Source organism: Lolium perenne, chromosome 5 (assembly GCF_019359855.2).
Source record: "Lolium perenne isolate Kyuss_39 chromosome 5, Kyuss_2.0, whole genome shotgun sequence".
NCBI classification, from domain to species: domain Eukaryota; kingdom Viridiplantae; phylum Streptophyta; class Magnoliopsida; order Poales; family Poaceae; genus Lolium; species Lolium perenne.
Genome location: NC_067248.2, coordinates 6,771,217 through 6,785,220, shown reverse-complemented (window position 1 = coordinate 6,785,220; position 14,004 = coordinate 6,771,217).

Here is a 14,004-nt window from a genome sequence, read left to right as displayed (position 1 = left end):
AATTACTCAAATGTACAATAAGAAGTTTTTCTTTAAAAAGGATTTTTTAAGAACCGCAATATTTTCGAAATAAAGAATTTCATGCCAAGATGCAACCTACAAGAGGTTGGATGCCATATGAGTATGCATGAATAAGATACTTGTTACCGAGATAGCAATGGCCTGATGTAGTAGATAAGAGTTCATCGATCATCCTAGCTTGACTCCAATTATCATATGGTGACAACACCTTCCTTATAGATGAGACAAGCCTCCATTGCATCTCCAATGTACCTAAAACAACATTCAAGTACATCTTGGTCCCCAAACTCATTGGCTCCAAAATGGTTAGACTAACCACAATACATAGGATACACTCCATATCAATATTTGCATATTTATAGATGAAGTTGGAATTTCATGCACATCTTAGCCATTTAGGATTTGATGGAGTATACCCTATATAATGGATCAAAGAAAGCAAGCATGCTACAAATATAAACAAATTACATATAAGCACGCTCAAAGACTTTAAAGATCCAAGAAAGATACACTTTGGACAAAACACCAAATGAATTCAAGAAGGCATAAAGGTGTGACCAAACAAATTTGTTGTCCAAATTATATCAAAGACGCATATCACAAAAGATTTGTTCAACAAAGTTCAACAAATGAACTAAGTAAAGATCATTGAGCATAAAAGATGAATAAAGCCACACATGCTCAAAGATTTATCTCATTCAAGTAAATAAAACATGTAAGAAGGAATGAGATAACACACTCCCAAAAGAGCAAGGTTCCAACAAATAAACCAAACCTTCTACACTTTTCGCAATGGCACAAAGTACCAAAAAGAAAAGGTTTGTCTTCCATCAAGGTAAACTTGATAGGAATCAAAAAACATTTTCAACAAGGGCAAGAAAGACACATGGGTGCAACAAAGATTTCTTGGAGATAAAATAAGGCAATAAGAAGAAATCCAAGGTGAAGATGATCCATAAATTCAACCACATACAAGGTTATCAATTGTCAAAGACAATGAGAATATTGGAATTAACTTCCGGTGGTATATTTCAAGGATTTGAGATCAACTTCACAAGATGCATATGGTTAAAGGTATGAATTAACAACCATGCACAAATAGAGATTCTCAATATATCCAATCATGCAAAGCAATGATTATAATAACTTGGAGCAAATGATTTCCCAAATAAGATGTATAGATATGTCTTTGAGAAAACCGCACCAAGAATCTCTTACTCAAACAAAAACCAAAAGATAAGCAAAGGGAGCTTTTAATTAAGAGTGATCTTGTTTGAGAAACATGCCACCTAGGAATAAGATAATTAACAATATCAACTCTAAGTGGCAAATAAAACGACAATCCAAGATGAAGATGATCCACATATGTTACCACATACAAGGTTATTAATTTTCAAAGACAATGAGAATATTGGAATTAATTTCCGGTGGTATATTGCCAAGGATAGTAAGGATCAACTTCACAATAAAAGGCATAGGATAAATATATATAGGATTAAGCACTATGCATGGATGAAGATTCTTGATAGCTTCAACTAGTCAAACAATCACGCACAACAATGATTAGAGTAACTTGAAGCAAACGGTGTCCCAAATAAGATATAGAGATATGTATTTGAGCAAAACCGCACCAAGAATTTCTTACTCAAACAAGAACCCATAAGATGAGCAATAAAAGCTTTTTAATAAAAGTGGAGCTTGTTTGAGCAAACATGCCACCTAGGAATAAGATAATTAAGAGTATCAACTCTAAGTGGCATAACCTCATATTTTCACATTTTCTAGGCTTGTGATATGTACAAAACATATTACTCCCCCATAATGTGATAAAGCATTTCTTCTAATCAAGAGGCAATTAAAAATCGACTAGAGATGATTAATGGACATTTAGAATTTGAATTTCTCATGAGTATGACACACCACATAGTGACTAGATAATCTTGCAATATCAATACTAAGTGGTGGTACCCATGTACACACATTTTAAAGAAAGAGAGATGCACAAGGCATATCATTCCCCCAAAATGGGATGTTCCATTAATCACTCCAAGAGAGCCAAATAAGATATCGTCAAGATGTATTAGGCTCAAAACAATACTCAAGTAAATGATGAGTCAAACAAACATACTTGAATACACAAGATAGGCAAGTAAGACACAACACATACAAACACATATTTGGTACAGAACCAAACATACAAAGGGGCAAGTAACTTACAATAAATATGAAGAGTTGAAGTATAAGTTACCGCAAAGAGGAACATTGGATATAAGATATATATGATAATCCTTATGACTTGGCTTGATGAAATATAATATATGAAGATCCCTTAATTCTTCATGAAGTAGCCAAGTCTCCAATGCCCTCCAACTTCACCTATTGATTAAGTTTGATCTTGTTGGTACCCAACCAAGTTGGGTCCTAAGAGGTTAGTCACAATAGGCTTAGCAACCCAAATGGTTCTTTTCTTGAAACCACTTTGAGTTCCAACAAACTTGGCAAACACATTGCCATTCTTATCCTTCCCAAGAGAGTAATCATCATTAATAATGATAGGGTTAGATAAGGTACCGTTTAAGCATGAAGAAGCAAAGTGCCCCTTCTCACGACATAAGTAGAAAGTGTCCCCTTTCTCTTCTTTATTGATTTCTTCACTTGGGGAACTTTATCTTGATTCTTCTTGGGAAGTGGCCTATTTTCAACTTGAAGTTGAGCTTGTGATTGGCCTTTACCATGAGGTCTCTTCCCTTGTTGCTTTTTACTCAAGTGCTTCTTCTTCAATGGGCATGATCTAACATGATGCCCTTCAACCTTGCACTTGAAGCAAACAATCTTGGCCAGATGCTTGACTTTGTCTTGGCCCTTCTTCTTGTTGCTCTTGCTCTTGGACTTGTTCTTGTTATTGGAGTTGAATCCAAGTCCACTCTTGTCATTGGGGGATTGTTGCACACTCAACATCTTGTCAAGTGCGGATTTCCCTTCATGACGCTTTTCCAAGTCTTTCTTCAAAGAAAGGACTTGGGCCTTGAGCTCTTTGATTTCCTCTACATTGTTAGTAGAAATACAAGGACTAGAGGAAGTAGAAGCTTCATTGTTAGAGCAACAAGGCAAGGCAAGTAATCCAACACAAGGTGTATCAATAGTTTGAATAGATGGATTACTAGGACTAGCACAAGGCAATATAGCATTTTGAGTAGAGGTTGTGCTAATTTCCACATGGGGATCACACGATGTTACCTTAGTGATACTAGCCTCATGAGCTAACTTTAGCCCATCATAGGAGATTAGGAGATCCTCAAGAGAGCCCGAGAGCCTTTTATGACTTTCTTCCAATTCCTATAATTGCTAGTTAGCAAATCAAGTTGAGCCCTAAGCTCAACATTCTCCTTTAAGATAGATGCTTCACAAGAAGTAGAGTTAGTAGCACAAGCATCAACAATAGATTTTTCATTTTCAAGCTCATAGGATTCAATTTTTTATGTGAGAACGAAATTAGTATGCTTCTCATTGTTCAGCTCTTGCTTGAGGAGATTGAATCTCATTCTCCCATTTTCAACATGAGACTCCAACTCCTCTATGGTTTCGTTGTATTTATTCATGGTTTCCATAGAGTGTTCGAGACTAGCACGAGCTTCTTTATTGCCATGAAGAGAAGCATATACAAGCCCCATCTCATGCAACAAAGCCTTATATTCTTCATCATTATCATTATCATCATCATCATCACTCTTATCATTAGAGGATGTGTTAGGAGTCAAAGTAGGAGATACCTTTGATCCATTTGCCATAAGGCACATGTGCATACCGGAGGATGAAGATGAGGATATTCTTGAATCCCCATTTGAAATCGTGTCTTGATCCATAGAATGTTCGGTTTCCTCTACATTGTTAGTCAACAACCAACTAGAGGAAATAGAAGCATTTTGATTATGGAAACAAGACAAGGCAATCATATCATCATGAGATCTATGTAAGAAATTTACACATGATATGCAAGGATTATCAACACAAGCATGTAGATAATTTTCAGTGCTAGATGTGTTTGAGTCCAAAGAGGAAACATTGCAATGGGATAGAGATGAACAATCATCACTATTGAGCACAATATCAACATTGCAATTTTCCTCACCACTCACCATATCATTACCTCGTGTCTTGTTACACGTTGGTGAAGTGGAAGAAGATGAGAACTCATCACGGCCAGAGGTGGAAGCAACTTGGAGCTCTTCATGATGTGAGGGGGAAGAGAGCTCCTCGGAGATACCACCAGCCATATGATACATGGACCCACCAAATGCTCCTCTAATCTTGGTCCAAATATCATGAGATGACTTGCACTTGATATCTCTCAAGAACGAATGAAATTATGGGCTCAAAGAGGATATAAACTCATTAGATACTTGAGCTTCAAGATGTAAATTTTTCTCATCCTCTAAAGATAGATTTTGAGGATCCATCGGAGGAGAAAAACCTACATCTAGAAATCGCTCTATATTTGGACACAAGGTCCGAAGATTACAAAGCAAGCGATTTCTCCACAAAAGATAATTTGTGCCATCAAAGATAATTGTGTCATTGTGCGCTATATTACTAGTCGACATCTTTACTCCCAAGGCGGTGAAGCCTTAAACAACGAGAGACATTGCTCTGATACCAATTGAAAGGACGAGATGTCGCCTAGAGGGGGGTGAATAGGCGATTTAAAAACTCTTACGGATTTGGCTTGTAAGAATGCGGAATTAAACTAACGTTTATTTTACAAGCACAAAACCTAAATATGCTAGGCTCAACTAAGTGCAACAACAACAACTAGAGCTAAGCAAGATTGGCACAATATATATATATATGAACAACAAGTGATAGCAAGATATAATAAGTACTTCAAGCTCGATGGCTATCACAAAGGAAAGTAAGCTCGGGTATAGAAATAACCGAGGCACATGGAGACGAAGATGTATTCCCGTGTTCCCTTCCTTTGCAAGAAGGTACGTCACGTTTGGAGAGGTGGTGATCCCACGAAGGATTTCCCAACGCCATGAAGGCTCACCTTCTTCTCCGAGCCTATCCCACGAAGGAATAGCCCTTTCCTTATGGCTAGCTTTTCCTCCACTCCGGAGATGGCAAGCTCCACAACCACTTCACAAGCTCCACGAAGGAGAATCCCGAGCCCCTTCACAATCTTCCACGAAGAGGTCACCGGGACACCAACCAAGCCAACTAGGAGGTCACCCTCCAAGAGTAACAAGCTCACGGTCTCTCACTCGAACAAATCGTGGTGGAGAGCTCAACACTATGCAATGATGCAAAGCAAGAACACCAAAGGTGTTCAAATCCTTCACACTCAAATCCCACCAAAGCAACAAATGCTAGGATGGAATTAGAGAGGAAGAACAATGGAGGAAATCAACAAATGACTCCAAGATCTAGATCCGAAGAGATCCCCTCACTTAGAGGAGGAATGGATTGGATGAGGTTGTAAATCTAGATCTCCTCTTTCAAATCCCCCAAGAATATGCAAGAATCATAGGAGGGAAGGGAGAGGAAGCAAGCTCAAGAAGGTCAACAATGGTGGTAAAAAACGTGTCTAAGAACCCTAACAACAATGGGGAAGACGGCCCCTTTTATAGCCCATCAAAATATGAAAATTTGGGGCACAAATTGAGTCACCCGGCACTGGACCCGGCCCTGCCGAGCTGGCTGCCGACCTACCCGGCAGCAGCACTCGGCATGCCGAGCCAAACGCCGAAAACGCGATAACTTTTGCATCCGGACTCCGATTTTGATGATCTTGGGCTCATTCGAATCACAAAAACGAGCTGTACAACATTATGTATAGAAACATCATAGTACAACCATTGAGTAAGAAAAATAATATAAAAGGTTTGGCCTATCTATAAAACATCAAACCGGTAAAACCTTCAAACATGAAAACGCGATAGAAGATACATGCGGATTCCGTTTTCGATGAACTTGGGCTTGTTGACAAGCTAACAACAAGCTCAAGAACCTCACATAGAGAAACACCAAGAAACAATAAGATTTATTGAATGCAAAGCATGCAAAGGGTTGAGCTCCCTAAGACGATGTGATCAAGTTACCCAACCGAAAGCCCCTCTTGATAGTGCGGCTATCTATCCTATAATCCGGTCTCCCAACAACCACCTTGAGACCGGTAAAAGGAAAACCTGGCAAGGCCATACCTTTGCCTTGCGCATCCCGCTTGATCTTGATGATAACTCTTCAAGCTTCACTCAAGCCGGAATGCCTCACTTGATCATTGTTGCTTCATGAAGACTCACAAATGCTCCCCCATACACTATGATGGGAAAGCTCCATTGATGCACATCTTCACATGCCCATTATCACCAAATGGACGGCAAGCTTCAAGCATATGATCCTCTTGAGATGCTCAACTTGAACTTGCCCAACTCAACCTTGATGACGATCACCACTTGATGTCATCCTCTCATGGGCTATATGAGATCTCACTTTTGATGCATGCCCATGGAAAGATACCTAACCCACATAGACAACACAAGAGCACATGTATGATGGGTTAGTTCATAAAGCATAATTGACAAGGCTTACCATACCACATGACTTCACGTGGCACATTCTTCATGCTTCATGTGTTGACCAAACTTGAATCTATTCTTCACTCTTTGTATTGGTCAACCTTGTATCTTCTCATGCTCTATCATACTATCTTGAGATGTATAGAGAATTCTTCATTTGTTTGCATGCTCTAAATCTTAGTCAATCATAGCTCAACTCATGAGACTATCATAACACCGACTTAGAGCCATATCTTGAATTCTTCACTCGGAATAAAGCACTGAAGATCTTGATCATTCATTGCTTAACACATAAGCTAGAGCATGGCTAATATTGAGTTCCACATAAGAACTCCATCTTCATTTCTTCTTCTTGATCATATCACATATATGTCTTCAAATCAACGATCTTGATGCCAATACTCAAGGTATATCTTTATCTTCATGGCATCCATACTTGAATCCAGCACATGGACTACAAGTAGTACCTATGGAATATTCCTTCATATAAACTTAATGAAAACATTAGTCCATAGGGGTTGTCATTAATTACCAAAACCACACATAGGGGCAATGTACCCTTATATACGTTCATTTCCGGATATCAAGTAATTATTAACTCCTTTACTCATTTTTTCTTTGCCGGCAGGGTTTGGAAACGGTTCATCAAGCTTGCTAGGGTTGAAAGGAAACATGAGCTTACATTTCGAGATTACGATGTAAGTAGTACTATAGCTAGGTCCGCGCATCTTTTTGATTCTTGTTTCAATATAATTATCATGCTTGATTATTATTTTGATTAAACTCTATTCTCGTAAAGTGTTTGACGCAGGAAGACGGGAATAATTTATGTGGATACTACATTTGCGAGTACACCCGCGAGATTCTACAAAGCCTTCATATACGGAAACAATATTCACGATCTTATTTTATTGCCAATCAATTGTGTTGAGTTTCATTCATATATATTGATCCACTTCTTTACATTAGATCGGACGTCTGCAGGACAAACTCCTAACAAAGGATTGCTTACGAGCAATTCAAGACGAATTGGCAGGATTCTTACACGGAGGCCATAGATGCAAAAGGAGAATACCATCGGCAATATGTATTTAGAACATAGGGATCCTAAGTAATACGTCGATTATGTGCATACTTATATTGTATATGCATTACTGTATTCATGACAATGTCTATATTCATGACGGTGTTGTGTAATGCTTACTTGATTGCTGCATGTAATACCGTCGATTTGAGTGAAAAACATAAAACCCAAAACCTCTGCCGCGACAGAGAAATGGCCCTTTTCTATGCCGCGGCAGAGAAACGGGCACGCCCCTGCTCCTGACGCGTGGAGGACTTTAGTCCCGGTTTGCAACACAATCGGGACTAAAGGGGGGGGGGGCTTTAGTCCCAACGGTTGCACACCCGTGATTAAAGCCCCATACCAACCGGGACTAAAGCCCCGTTTTCTAGTAGTGATTAAGAGCAACTCTAACAGTAACCGAAAAACCAGCCGGAACCGTATTTTTCCGGCGAGTTTACGGGTTCGGGCCGAAAGTGGCCCAGAACGGAGCCCGAACTCGCGGCCTGGCCCGTAAACTCAGTTCGGGGGCTCGAGAAATGTGACGGCCACCCCGTATTGAAATGGGCCGCGGAGGGGAGTTCGGTTTCCAAACCCTACTCCCATCCGCCGCTGCCACACGCTCCGCCGCCTCGCTCCACCTTCTCTGACGAGGAATCCGCCTCGCTCCAGTGCCGCTTCGCCCGAGCTACGCGCCCCAATGGCTAGCCACGGTATCTCTGCTAGGGGTGGCACAGGTTTGGGTGGCGGGGACTCGCCCCCCCCCCCCCCCCCGTGTTCCGCACGGAGGCGGAACAGCGGGAGTTCAACCGCTCAGAGGGCGCGTGCAAGCGCATCGCCCACCGGTGGACGAACTGGGGGCTCACGCCCCCAGACAAACTCGCAAAATACGCAAACAACGGAGGCGAGGGGTCCTCCTCCGGCGGGTCGAGCCACCCCCCTCGCCCGCCAGTCTACGACAACTCCGAGGAGGAGGATGCCGTCATCGTGCGGGAGACGATGTTCTCCGCGGGAGATTACGTCCACGGCTCTGACGAGGAGGACGCCGTCATCGCGCAGGTGGTGGCCATCACGGAGGCGGAGGCGGAGGCGGAGGCACGAGCTCGCCGGCGCAGGAAGGAGGCCGACGCCGTCCGCCAAGTCAGGGAGTACGAGGCGGCGCGCCGGGAGGAGCGCGTCCGCCGCGTCAAGCTCGAGATCGTCGAGCTTGACTCCGAGTAGGAGCTCAACGCCTTCCTCCGCCTCGACGCCTTCCTCCACCACAACCGGCACCGTGATGACCCACAAGTATAGGGGATCACAACAGTCTTCGAGGGAAGTAAAACCCAAATTTATTGATTCGACACAAGGGGAGACAAAGAATACTTATGAGCCTTCACAGCGGAGTTGTCAATTCAGCTGCACCTGGGAAAGCACTAGTAACAGGGGTGATGTGAAAGTAGCAGTAATATGAGAGCAATAGTAATAGTAACACTGTAGTAGTAGCAGTAACACGGAGGCAATGGCACCAGAAAATATTCTAGTGCGTAGTTGACTGTAGAGCAATGATGATGACAGAAGGACCGGGGTTCCCAGCTATCTACACTAGTGGTAACTCTCCAAACAAATAACATTTGTTGGGTGAACAAATTACAGTTGGACAATTGATAATTATGAGGGCATGACAATGCATGCTATGATAAGATAAAGTTTACTGTAGTAATTAATTGGGCATTACAACATGATACACAGACCGCTATCCAGCATGCATCTATGCCTAAATAATCCACCTTCAGGTTAGCATCCGCACCCCTTTCAGTATTAAGTTGCAAGCAACAGATTATTGCATTAAATAAAGTGCATAATGTAAACAACACAATTATCCTTGGACAAAGCATTGTTGTTTTACCCCTAGTGGCAACAGCACATCCACAACCTTAGAGGTTGCTGTCACTGGCCCAGATTAAATGGAGACTGAACCCACTATCTAGCATAAATACTCCCTCTTGGAGATACAGACAACTACTTGATCAGGGTAACCACAAGTACCGGAGAGCATGCAAGATCTTAAATAAACAATAGTATGATAACATGATGAACAATCTGATCACAATTCCACAATTTATCGGATCCCAATAAACACAACACCAATTACATCATATGAATCCCAATCATGTAAGGCAGCTCATGAGACCATTGTATTCAAGTACATGGAAGAGAGAGTACCAACTAGCTACAGCCAAGAACCCGTAGTCCATGGGGGAACTACTCACAAACCATCATGGAGTCGAAGTGGAGGCGGTGGAGTCGATGGAGATAGCTCCGGGGGTCAATCCCCGTCCCGGCAAGGTGCCGGAACAGGAACTTCTGACCCCCGAAACTTGTCTTCGATGGCGGCGGAGCTACGGAACTTTTTGGGGAATATGACTCGGGTCTTTAGGGTTTTCCCAAGGAAGGAAATATATAGGCGGAAGGGCGAGATCGGTGGGCGCCCGAGGGGCCCACGCCATAGCCAGGCGCGGCGAGAGGTGGGCCCGCGCCATGGCATGGTGTGGCGACCTCGGTGCCCTCCTCCGTCTCTGCTTTGGACTCCGTCTTTGTGTCGGAAAAAATAAGAGGTTTGGCTTTTGTTTCATCCAATTGCGAGAATATTTCCTGTACAACTTTTCTGAAATACAAAAACAACAGAAAACAGGAACTGGCACAGTGGCTTCTTTTTAATAGGTTAGTTCCAGAAAATGCATAAAAATGCCACGAAGTGTAAACAAAACATATAGAAATTGGTGTAAAATAAGCATGGGGCATCAAAAATTATAGATACGTTTGCAACGTATCACACCGCCGCGCGCAGAGGCCATCGGGGCCACATTTTGGTCGAAATTAGTTCACGCGGTTAGGGCTATTAGTTAATTGAGGTTTTAGTAGATATTATGTAAAGTTTGATGCTCAATCGGAGCATCAAAGTATCATCTATATGTGTTCATCGATGAATTCTCCCGCGAGATTTTAATTCCGTTTTTTAGTTCGTGTTTTACGGTTTCTGTTCTGAGCGAGTGGCAAAATCATCCTAAGAGACGTTTTCGGGAGACTGAATTCCACTTTTTCGGTTCTGACTTTTTCGGTTACTGTTAGAGATGCTCTAACAAGCCACAAGACAATCAAGCCCAAGAAAAAGAGAGAGAGAGAAACAGAAAAGAAAAAATGTCTACATCGGAGAATTGATGAAAACAAGATGACCCACAATTGTTGCGTCTTTAAGAGAATTCCCACTGCGCTCCTAGCACTACGAAGCGCGGCGTACCAAGCAACACATGAAGAAAGGAAGCGACAACAACGACGAGGCTACTTGGACTGATCCTAGGGTTTCCCCTGATACGTTACATGGAGTGGGGAAGAGGTATACCTGACGCCCTTCAGGAAGGTACGACGACACCCGCAAGCGTCACCATGTTGGTGTCGAGACGACAAGGATTTTTCCCGACCCCAAAAAAGCACACCCCTGGATGATCCGTAGCGCTCCACGAAACTTGTCACCCACCAGCACACGCCACCATAGTCTTGCAATCACCACCGTCGTCTCACTGTGGCCCACGTTGCAAGGCCGAGAACACCGAGAAGAAGGGACTCCAGCGAGGGCCAGCAGTACAGCAACACGCGCGAGGGAATGATCTCCACCGCCGTTGACGGTAGCCGGCTGGATGGAGCAGCAGGGACACCATACCCACATAGGCTCGGTCGGTCGGCCCCGAATCGGGCCCGTATAGTCCCCTCCCCCCGCCACACTGCAGCAGGCACGCCACCATTTCCACCTCCCCAACATGAGTAGCGCTCCTCTGAGGATGCCGCCACCACGCCCGAGGGCCAGCCCAGACCTAGATAGGGCCCAAAGGGCCTGGATCTGGGCCAGGAGGGCACCACTAGCCGCACTTAGACTACCATGGTGCCCTCCGCCAAGAGGCCGCGCCATCGCCACCAAGACCACCCGGGCTGCATCGGATTGTCGCCGGGCCGAACACACAGACGCGGGCCGCCGTACGCCGCACCACCGCTCCACACGCGTGAGGAAGGTCTGGCCGCCGCTACCGGCACCGCACATACGACACACGGCGGCCCGCGCTGGCGATGGCCGAGAGGGAAAAGGGAGAGGGGGCCGTGCCCGTGCAGGGCCGAGTCCAACAGGCCGCAAGGGTTATGTTGAAATAAAAACTTTTAAGCCAGGCAATAATCCTTTTCCTTCCAATTGTATCTTCCCAATGTTGTGGACAAGGGTCACGTGGTGGTCCTCCAATTCAATCTGTTTTTTATTTTGTTTTGCTGTGGTAAAGGTTGATTGGACTTGAAGTGCAGACCGGTAGACATGAATTAGACATTGGGACTTGTTCTGCTTGTAATTAGCATGCCTGGATTCGCTTGCTTCCATGCCGTAGCAACTCAGTGATCTATCTTTTTTCCATCCTCGCATGTGACGTAATAGCGCCCATCTTGATTTTTCGGCGAGTTGCTCTTCCTGTCTTCCTGTCTCAGATCAGATTGGAACGAGACGAGACGTTACTCGGCGCCTAATTCTCCTTGGACGCTCCTTTCAAAAAAAGAAAAAAAACTGCTTGGTCGCTGCTGAGCTCTTCCGGTCATCGAATCCCCGGATTCTAGGCTCTCCAGCCGTTGGATCCAAACATAGGATATGCACAGGCAGGTCACTGAACACAGATCGCTCGCTTCGCGCCGGCGGGCGGTTCAACCGCTCAAACCGCTCTGCCGGCGAGTACAGGGGCGGAGCTGCGCCCGGTGCTACTGGTGCTGTAGCACCGGTGCAGCTGAATGTTTGAATTCATGGCGCAAAATACAAACTGATAGTTACAGCAGTAGTAGTGCCTAATACTTTGGCCTACTCGATCGCTTCTGCATGGTCAAATGGCAAGTGTTGTATCCCTGCTTCCTATCTAGCATCAACTATACAAGCCGTGGATAGTCCCATAGGGGCGTCCTCCTCCGGAAGTGCAGATTCGTCCTCTTTCCTCTTAACAATCTGACCGCGGCCATAATTCAGCACCCCTCTTGCTCAGCTCCCGGCTCCGCCACTGGGCGAGTATGGTGATACTGGTACGGGCGCGACGGTGACTAGACGCTTGTCGCGCGAACGGCTATAGACCATAACGCGAGGATGTTAGCCATCTCTACCAGGGCGACGCATTTCAGCGTCCGAAAATGTCCGCGTGCGTCCGTTTGCGTCGGCCGAAATGGTCGAAATCGACCACGCGTCCGTTTGCGCCGGGTGGCTCCAGCGGCACGACGCATTTTTTTCTCGAATTTCCATTTTTTATAACACAAAAACATAATTTAAATAGTAAAAGACATGGAAAAAAAACCCTAAATGCCTGCGCCTACTGGTTCTCCTCGTCGCTGTCGATCACGACGAGCTCCGGTACCACCTACGGCCAGTTGGGAACTGGCGGAACATACGCCGGGCGCGCCGGCGGTGCTGGAGGTGGAGGAGCCTAGGCCTGTGGCGGAGGTGGAGGAGCCCAGGCCTGAGGTGGGGGCCCCCATGGGTTGTACGGCGGAGGTGGAGGCGGCGGTTGAACCGGTGGCGTGGCCGAGTCCTGTAGCGCCAATCGTAGGGCTTCTTCCTCCAAGAGGCCCGGCGGCATGAAGCCGGTGGCGTACCGGGGCAGCGGCGGCTGCACAGGTCGGTCCACCTCCGAGACGAGGACGCCGAGCCTCGCGATCTCGTCGTCCGCCAACTGCCATTCCTAGAAGATGCACGCGACGTAGTCGTCGCTGTCGTCCTTGGCCTCCTCGTTGTGGTACGCCAGCGCCTCGTTGTAGTCGTCGTCGTCGTTGTCGTCCTGCGCAGGCGTCGGCGCCTGCCGTCTTCGACGACGAGGCGCCGGTGGACGGTCGAAGGGGAAGTCCCTGTCGCCCATGAAGCCCGCCCTCCTCCTCGGATCCTTCTCGGACTCGAGATAGTTGCGCCAGCTGTCGGAGTCGATGTCGTACGCGGGATCGGCGCGGAGGTCCGGCGGCAGGTACCGCCCCCTTCACCGGATCTCGGCGCTCCTATCTGGCTCGCACGCAGGCACGGGAGGGACGGGCACCCGGCGGTAGCTGAGCCTCCAGCCGCCAGGCATGTGCACGTCCCCACAGGCGTCACACGGCGTCCAGTTCGCGTGCATCAGCCTCCCCACGTGGACGGGCAACGGCACCCTATGCGGTCGCTCCCCTTTCTTGGTGCCGCTGCCGGACGCCTCGAACTCGTTCTTCTTCTTCCCCATGGTGCTGCGGCGGTGGTGGTGGGAGTGGAGGTGTGGGCGATGGAGGAATGATGCCGGTGGACTTTTAAGGCCGGCCGCGCGTGGGAAACGATGA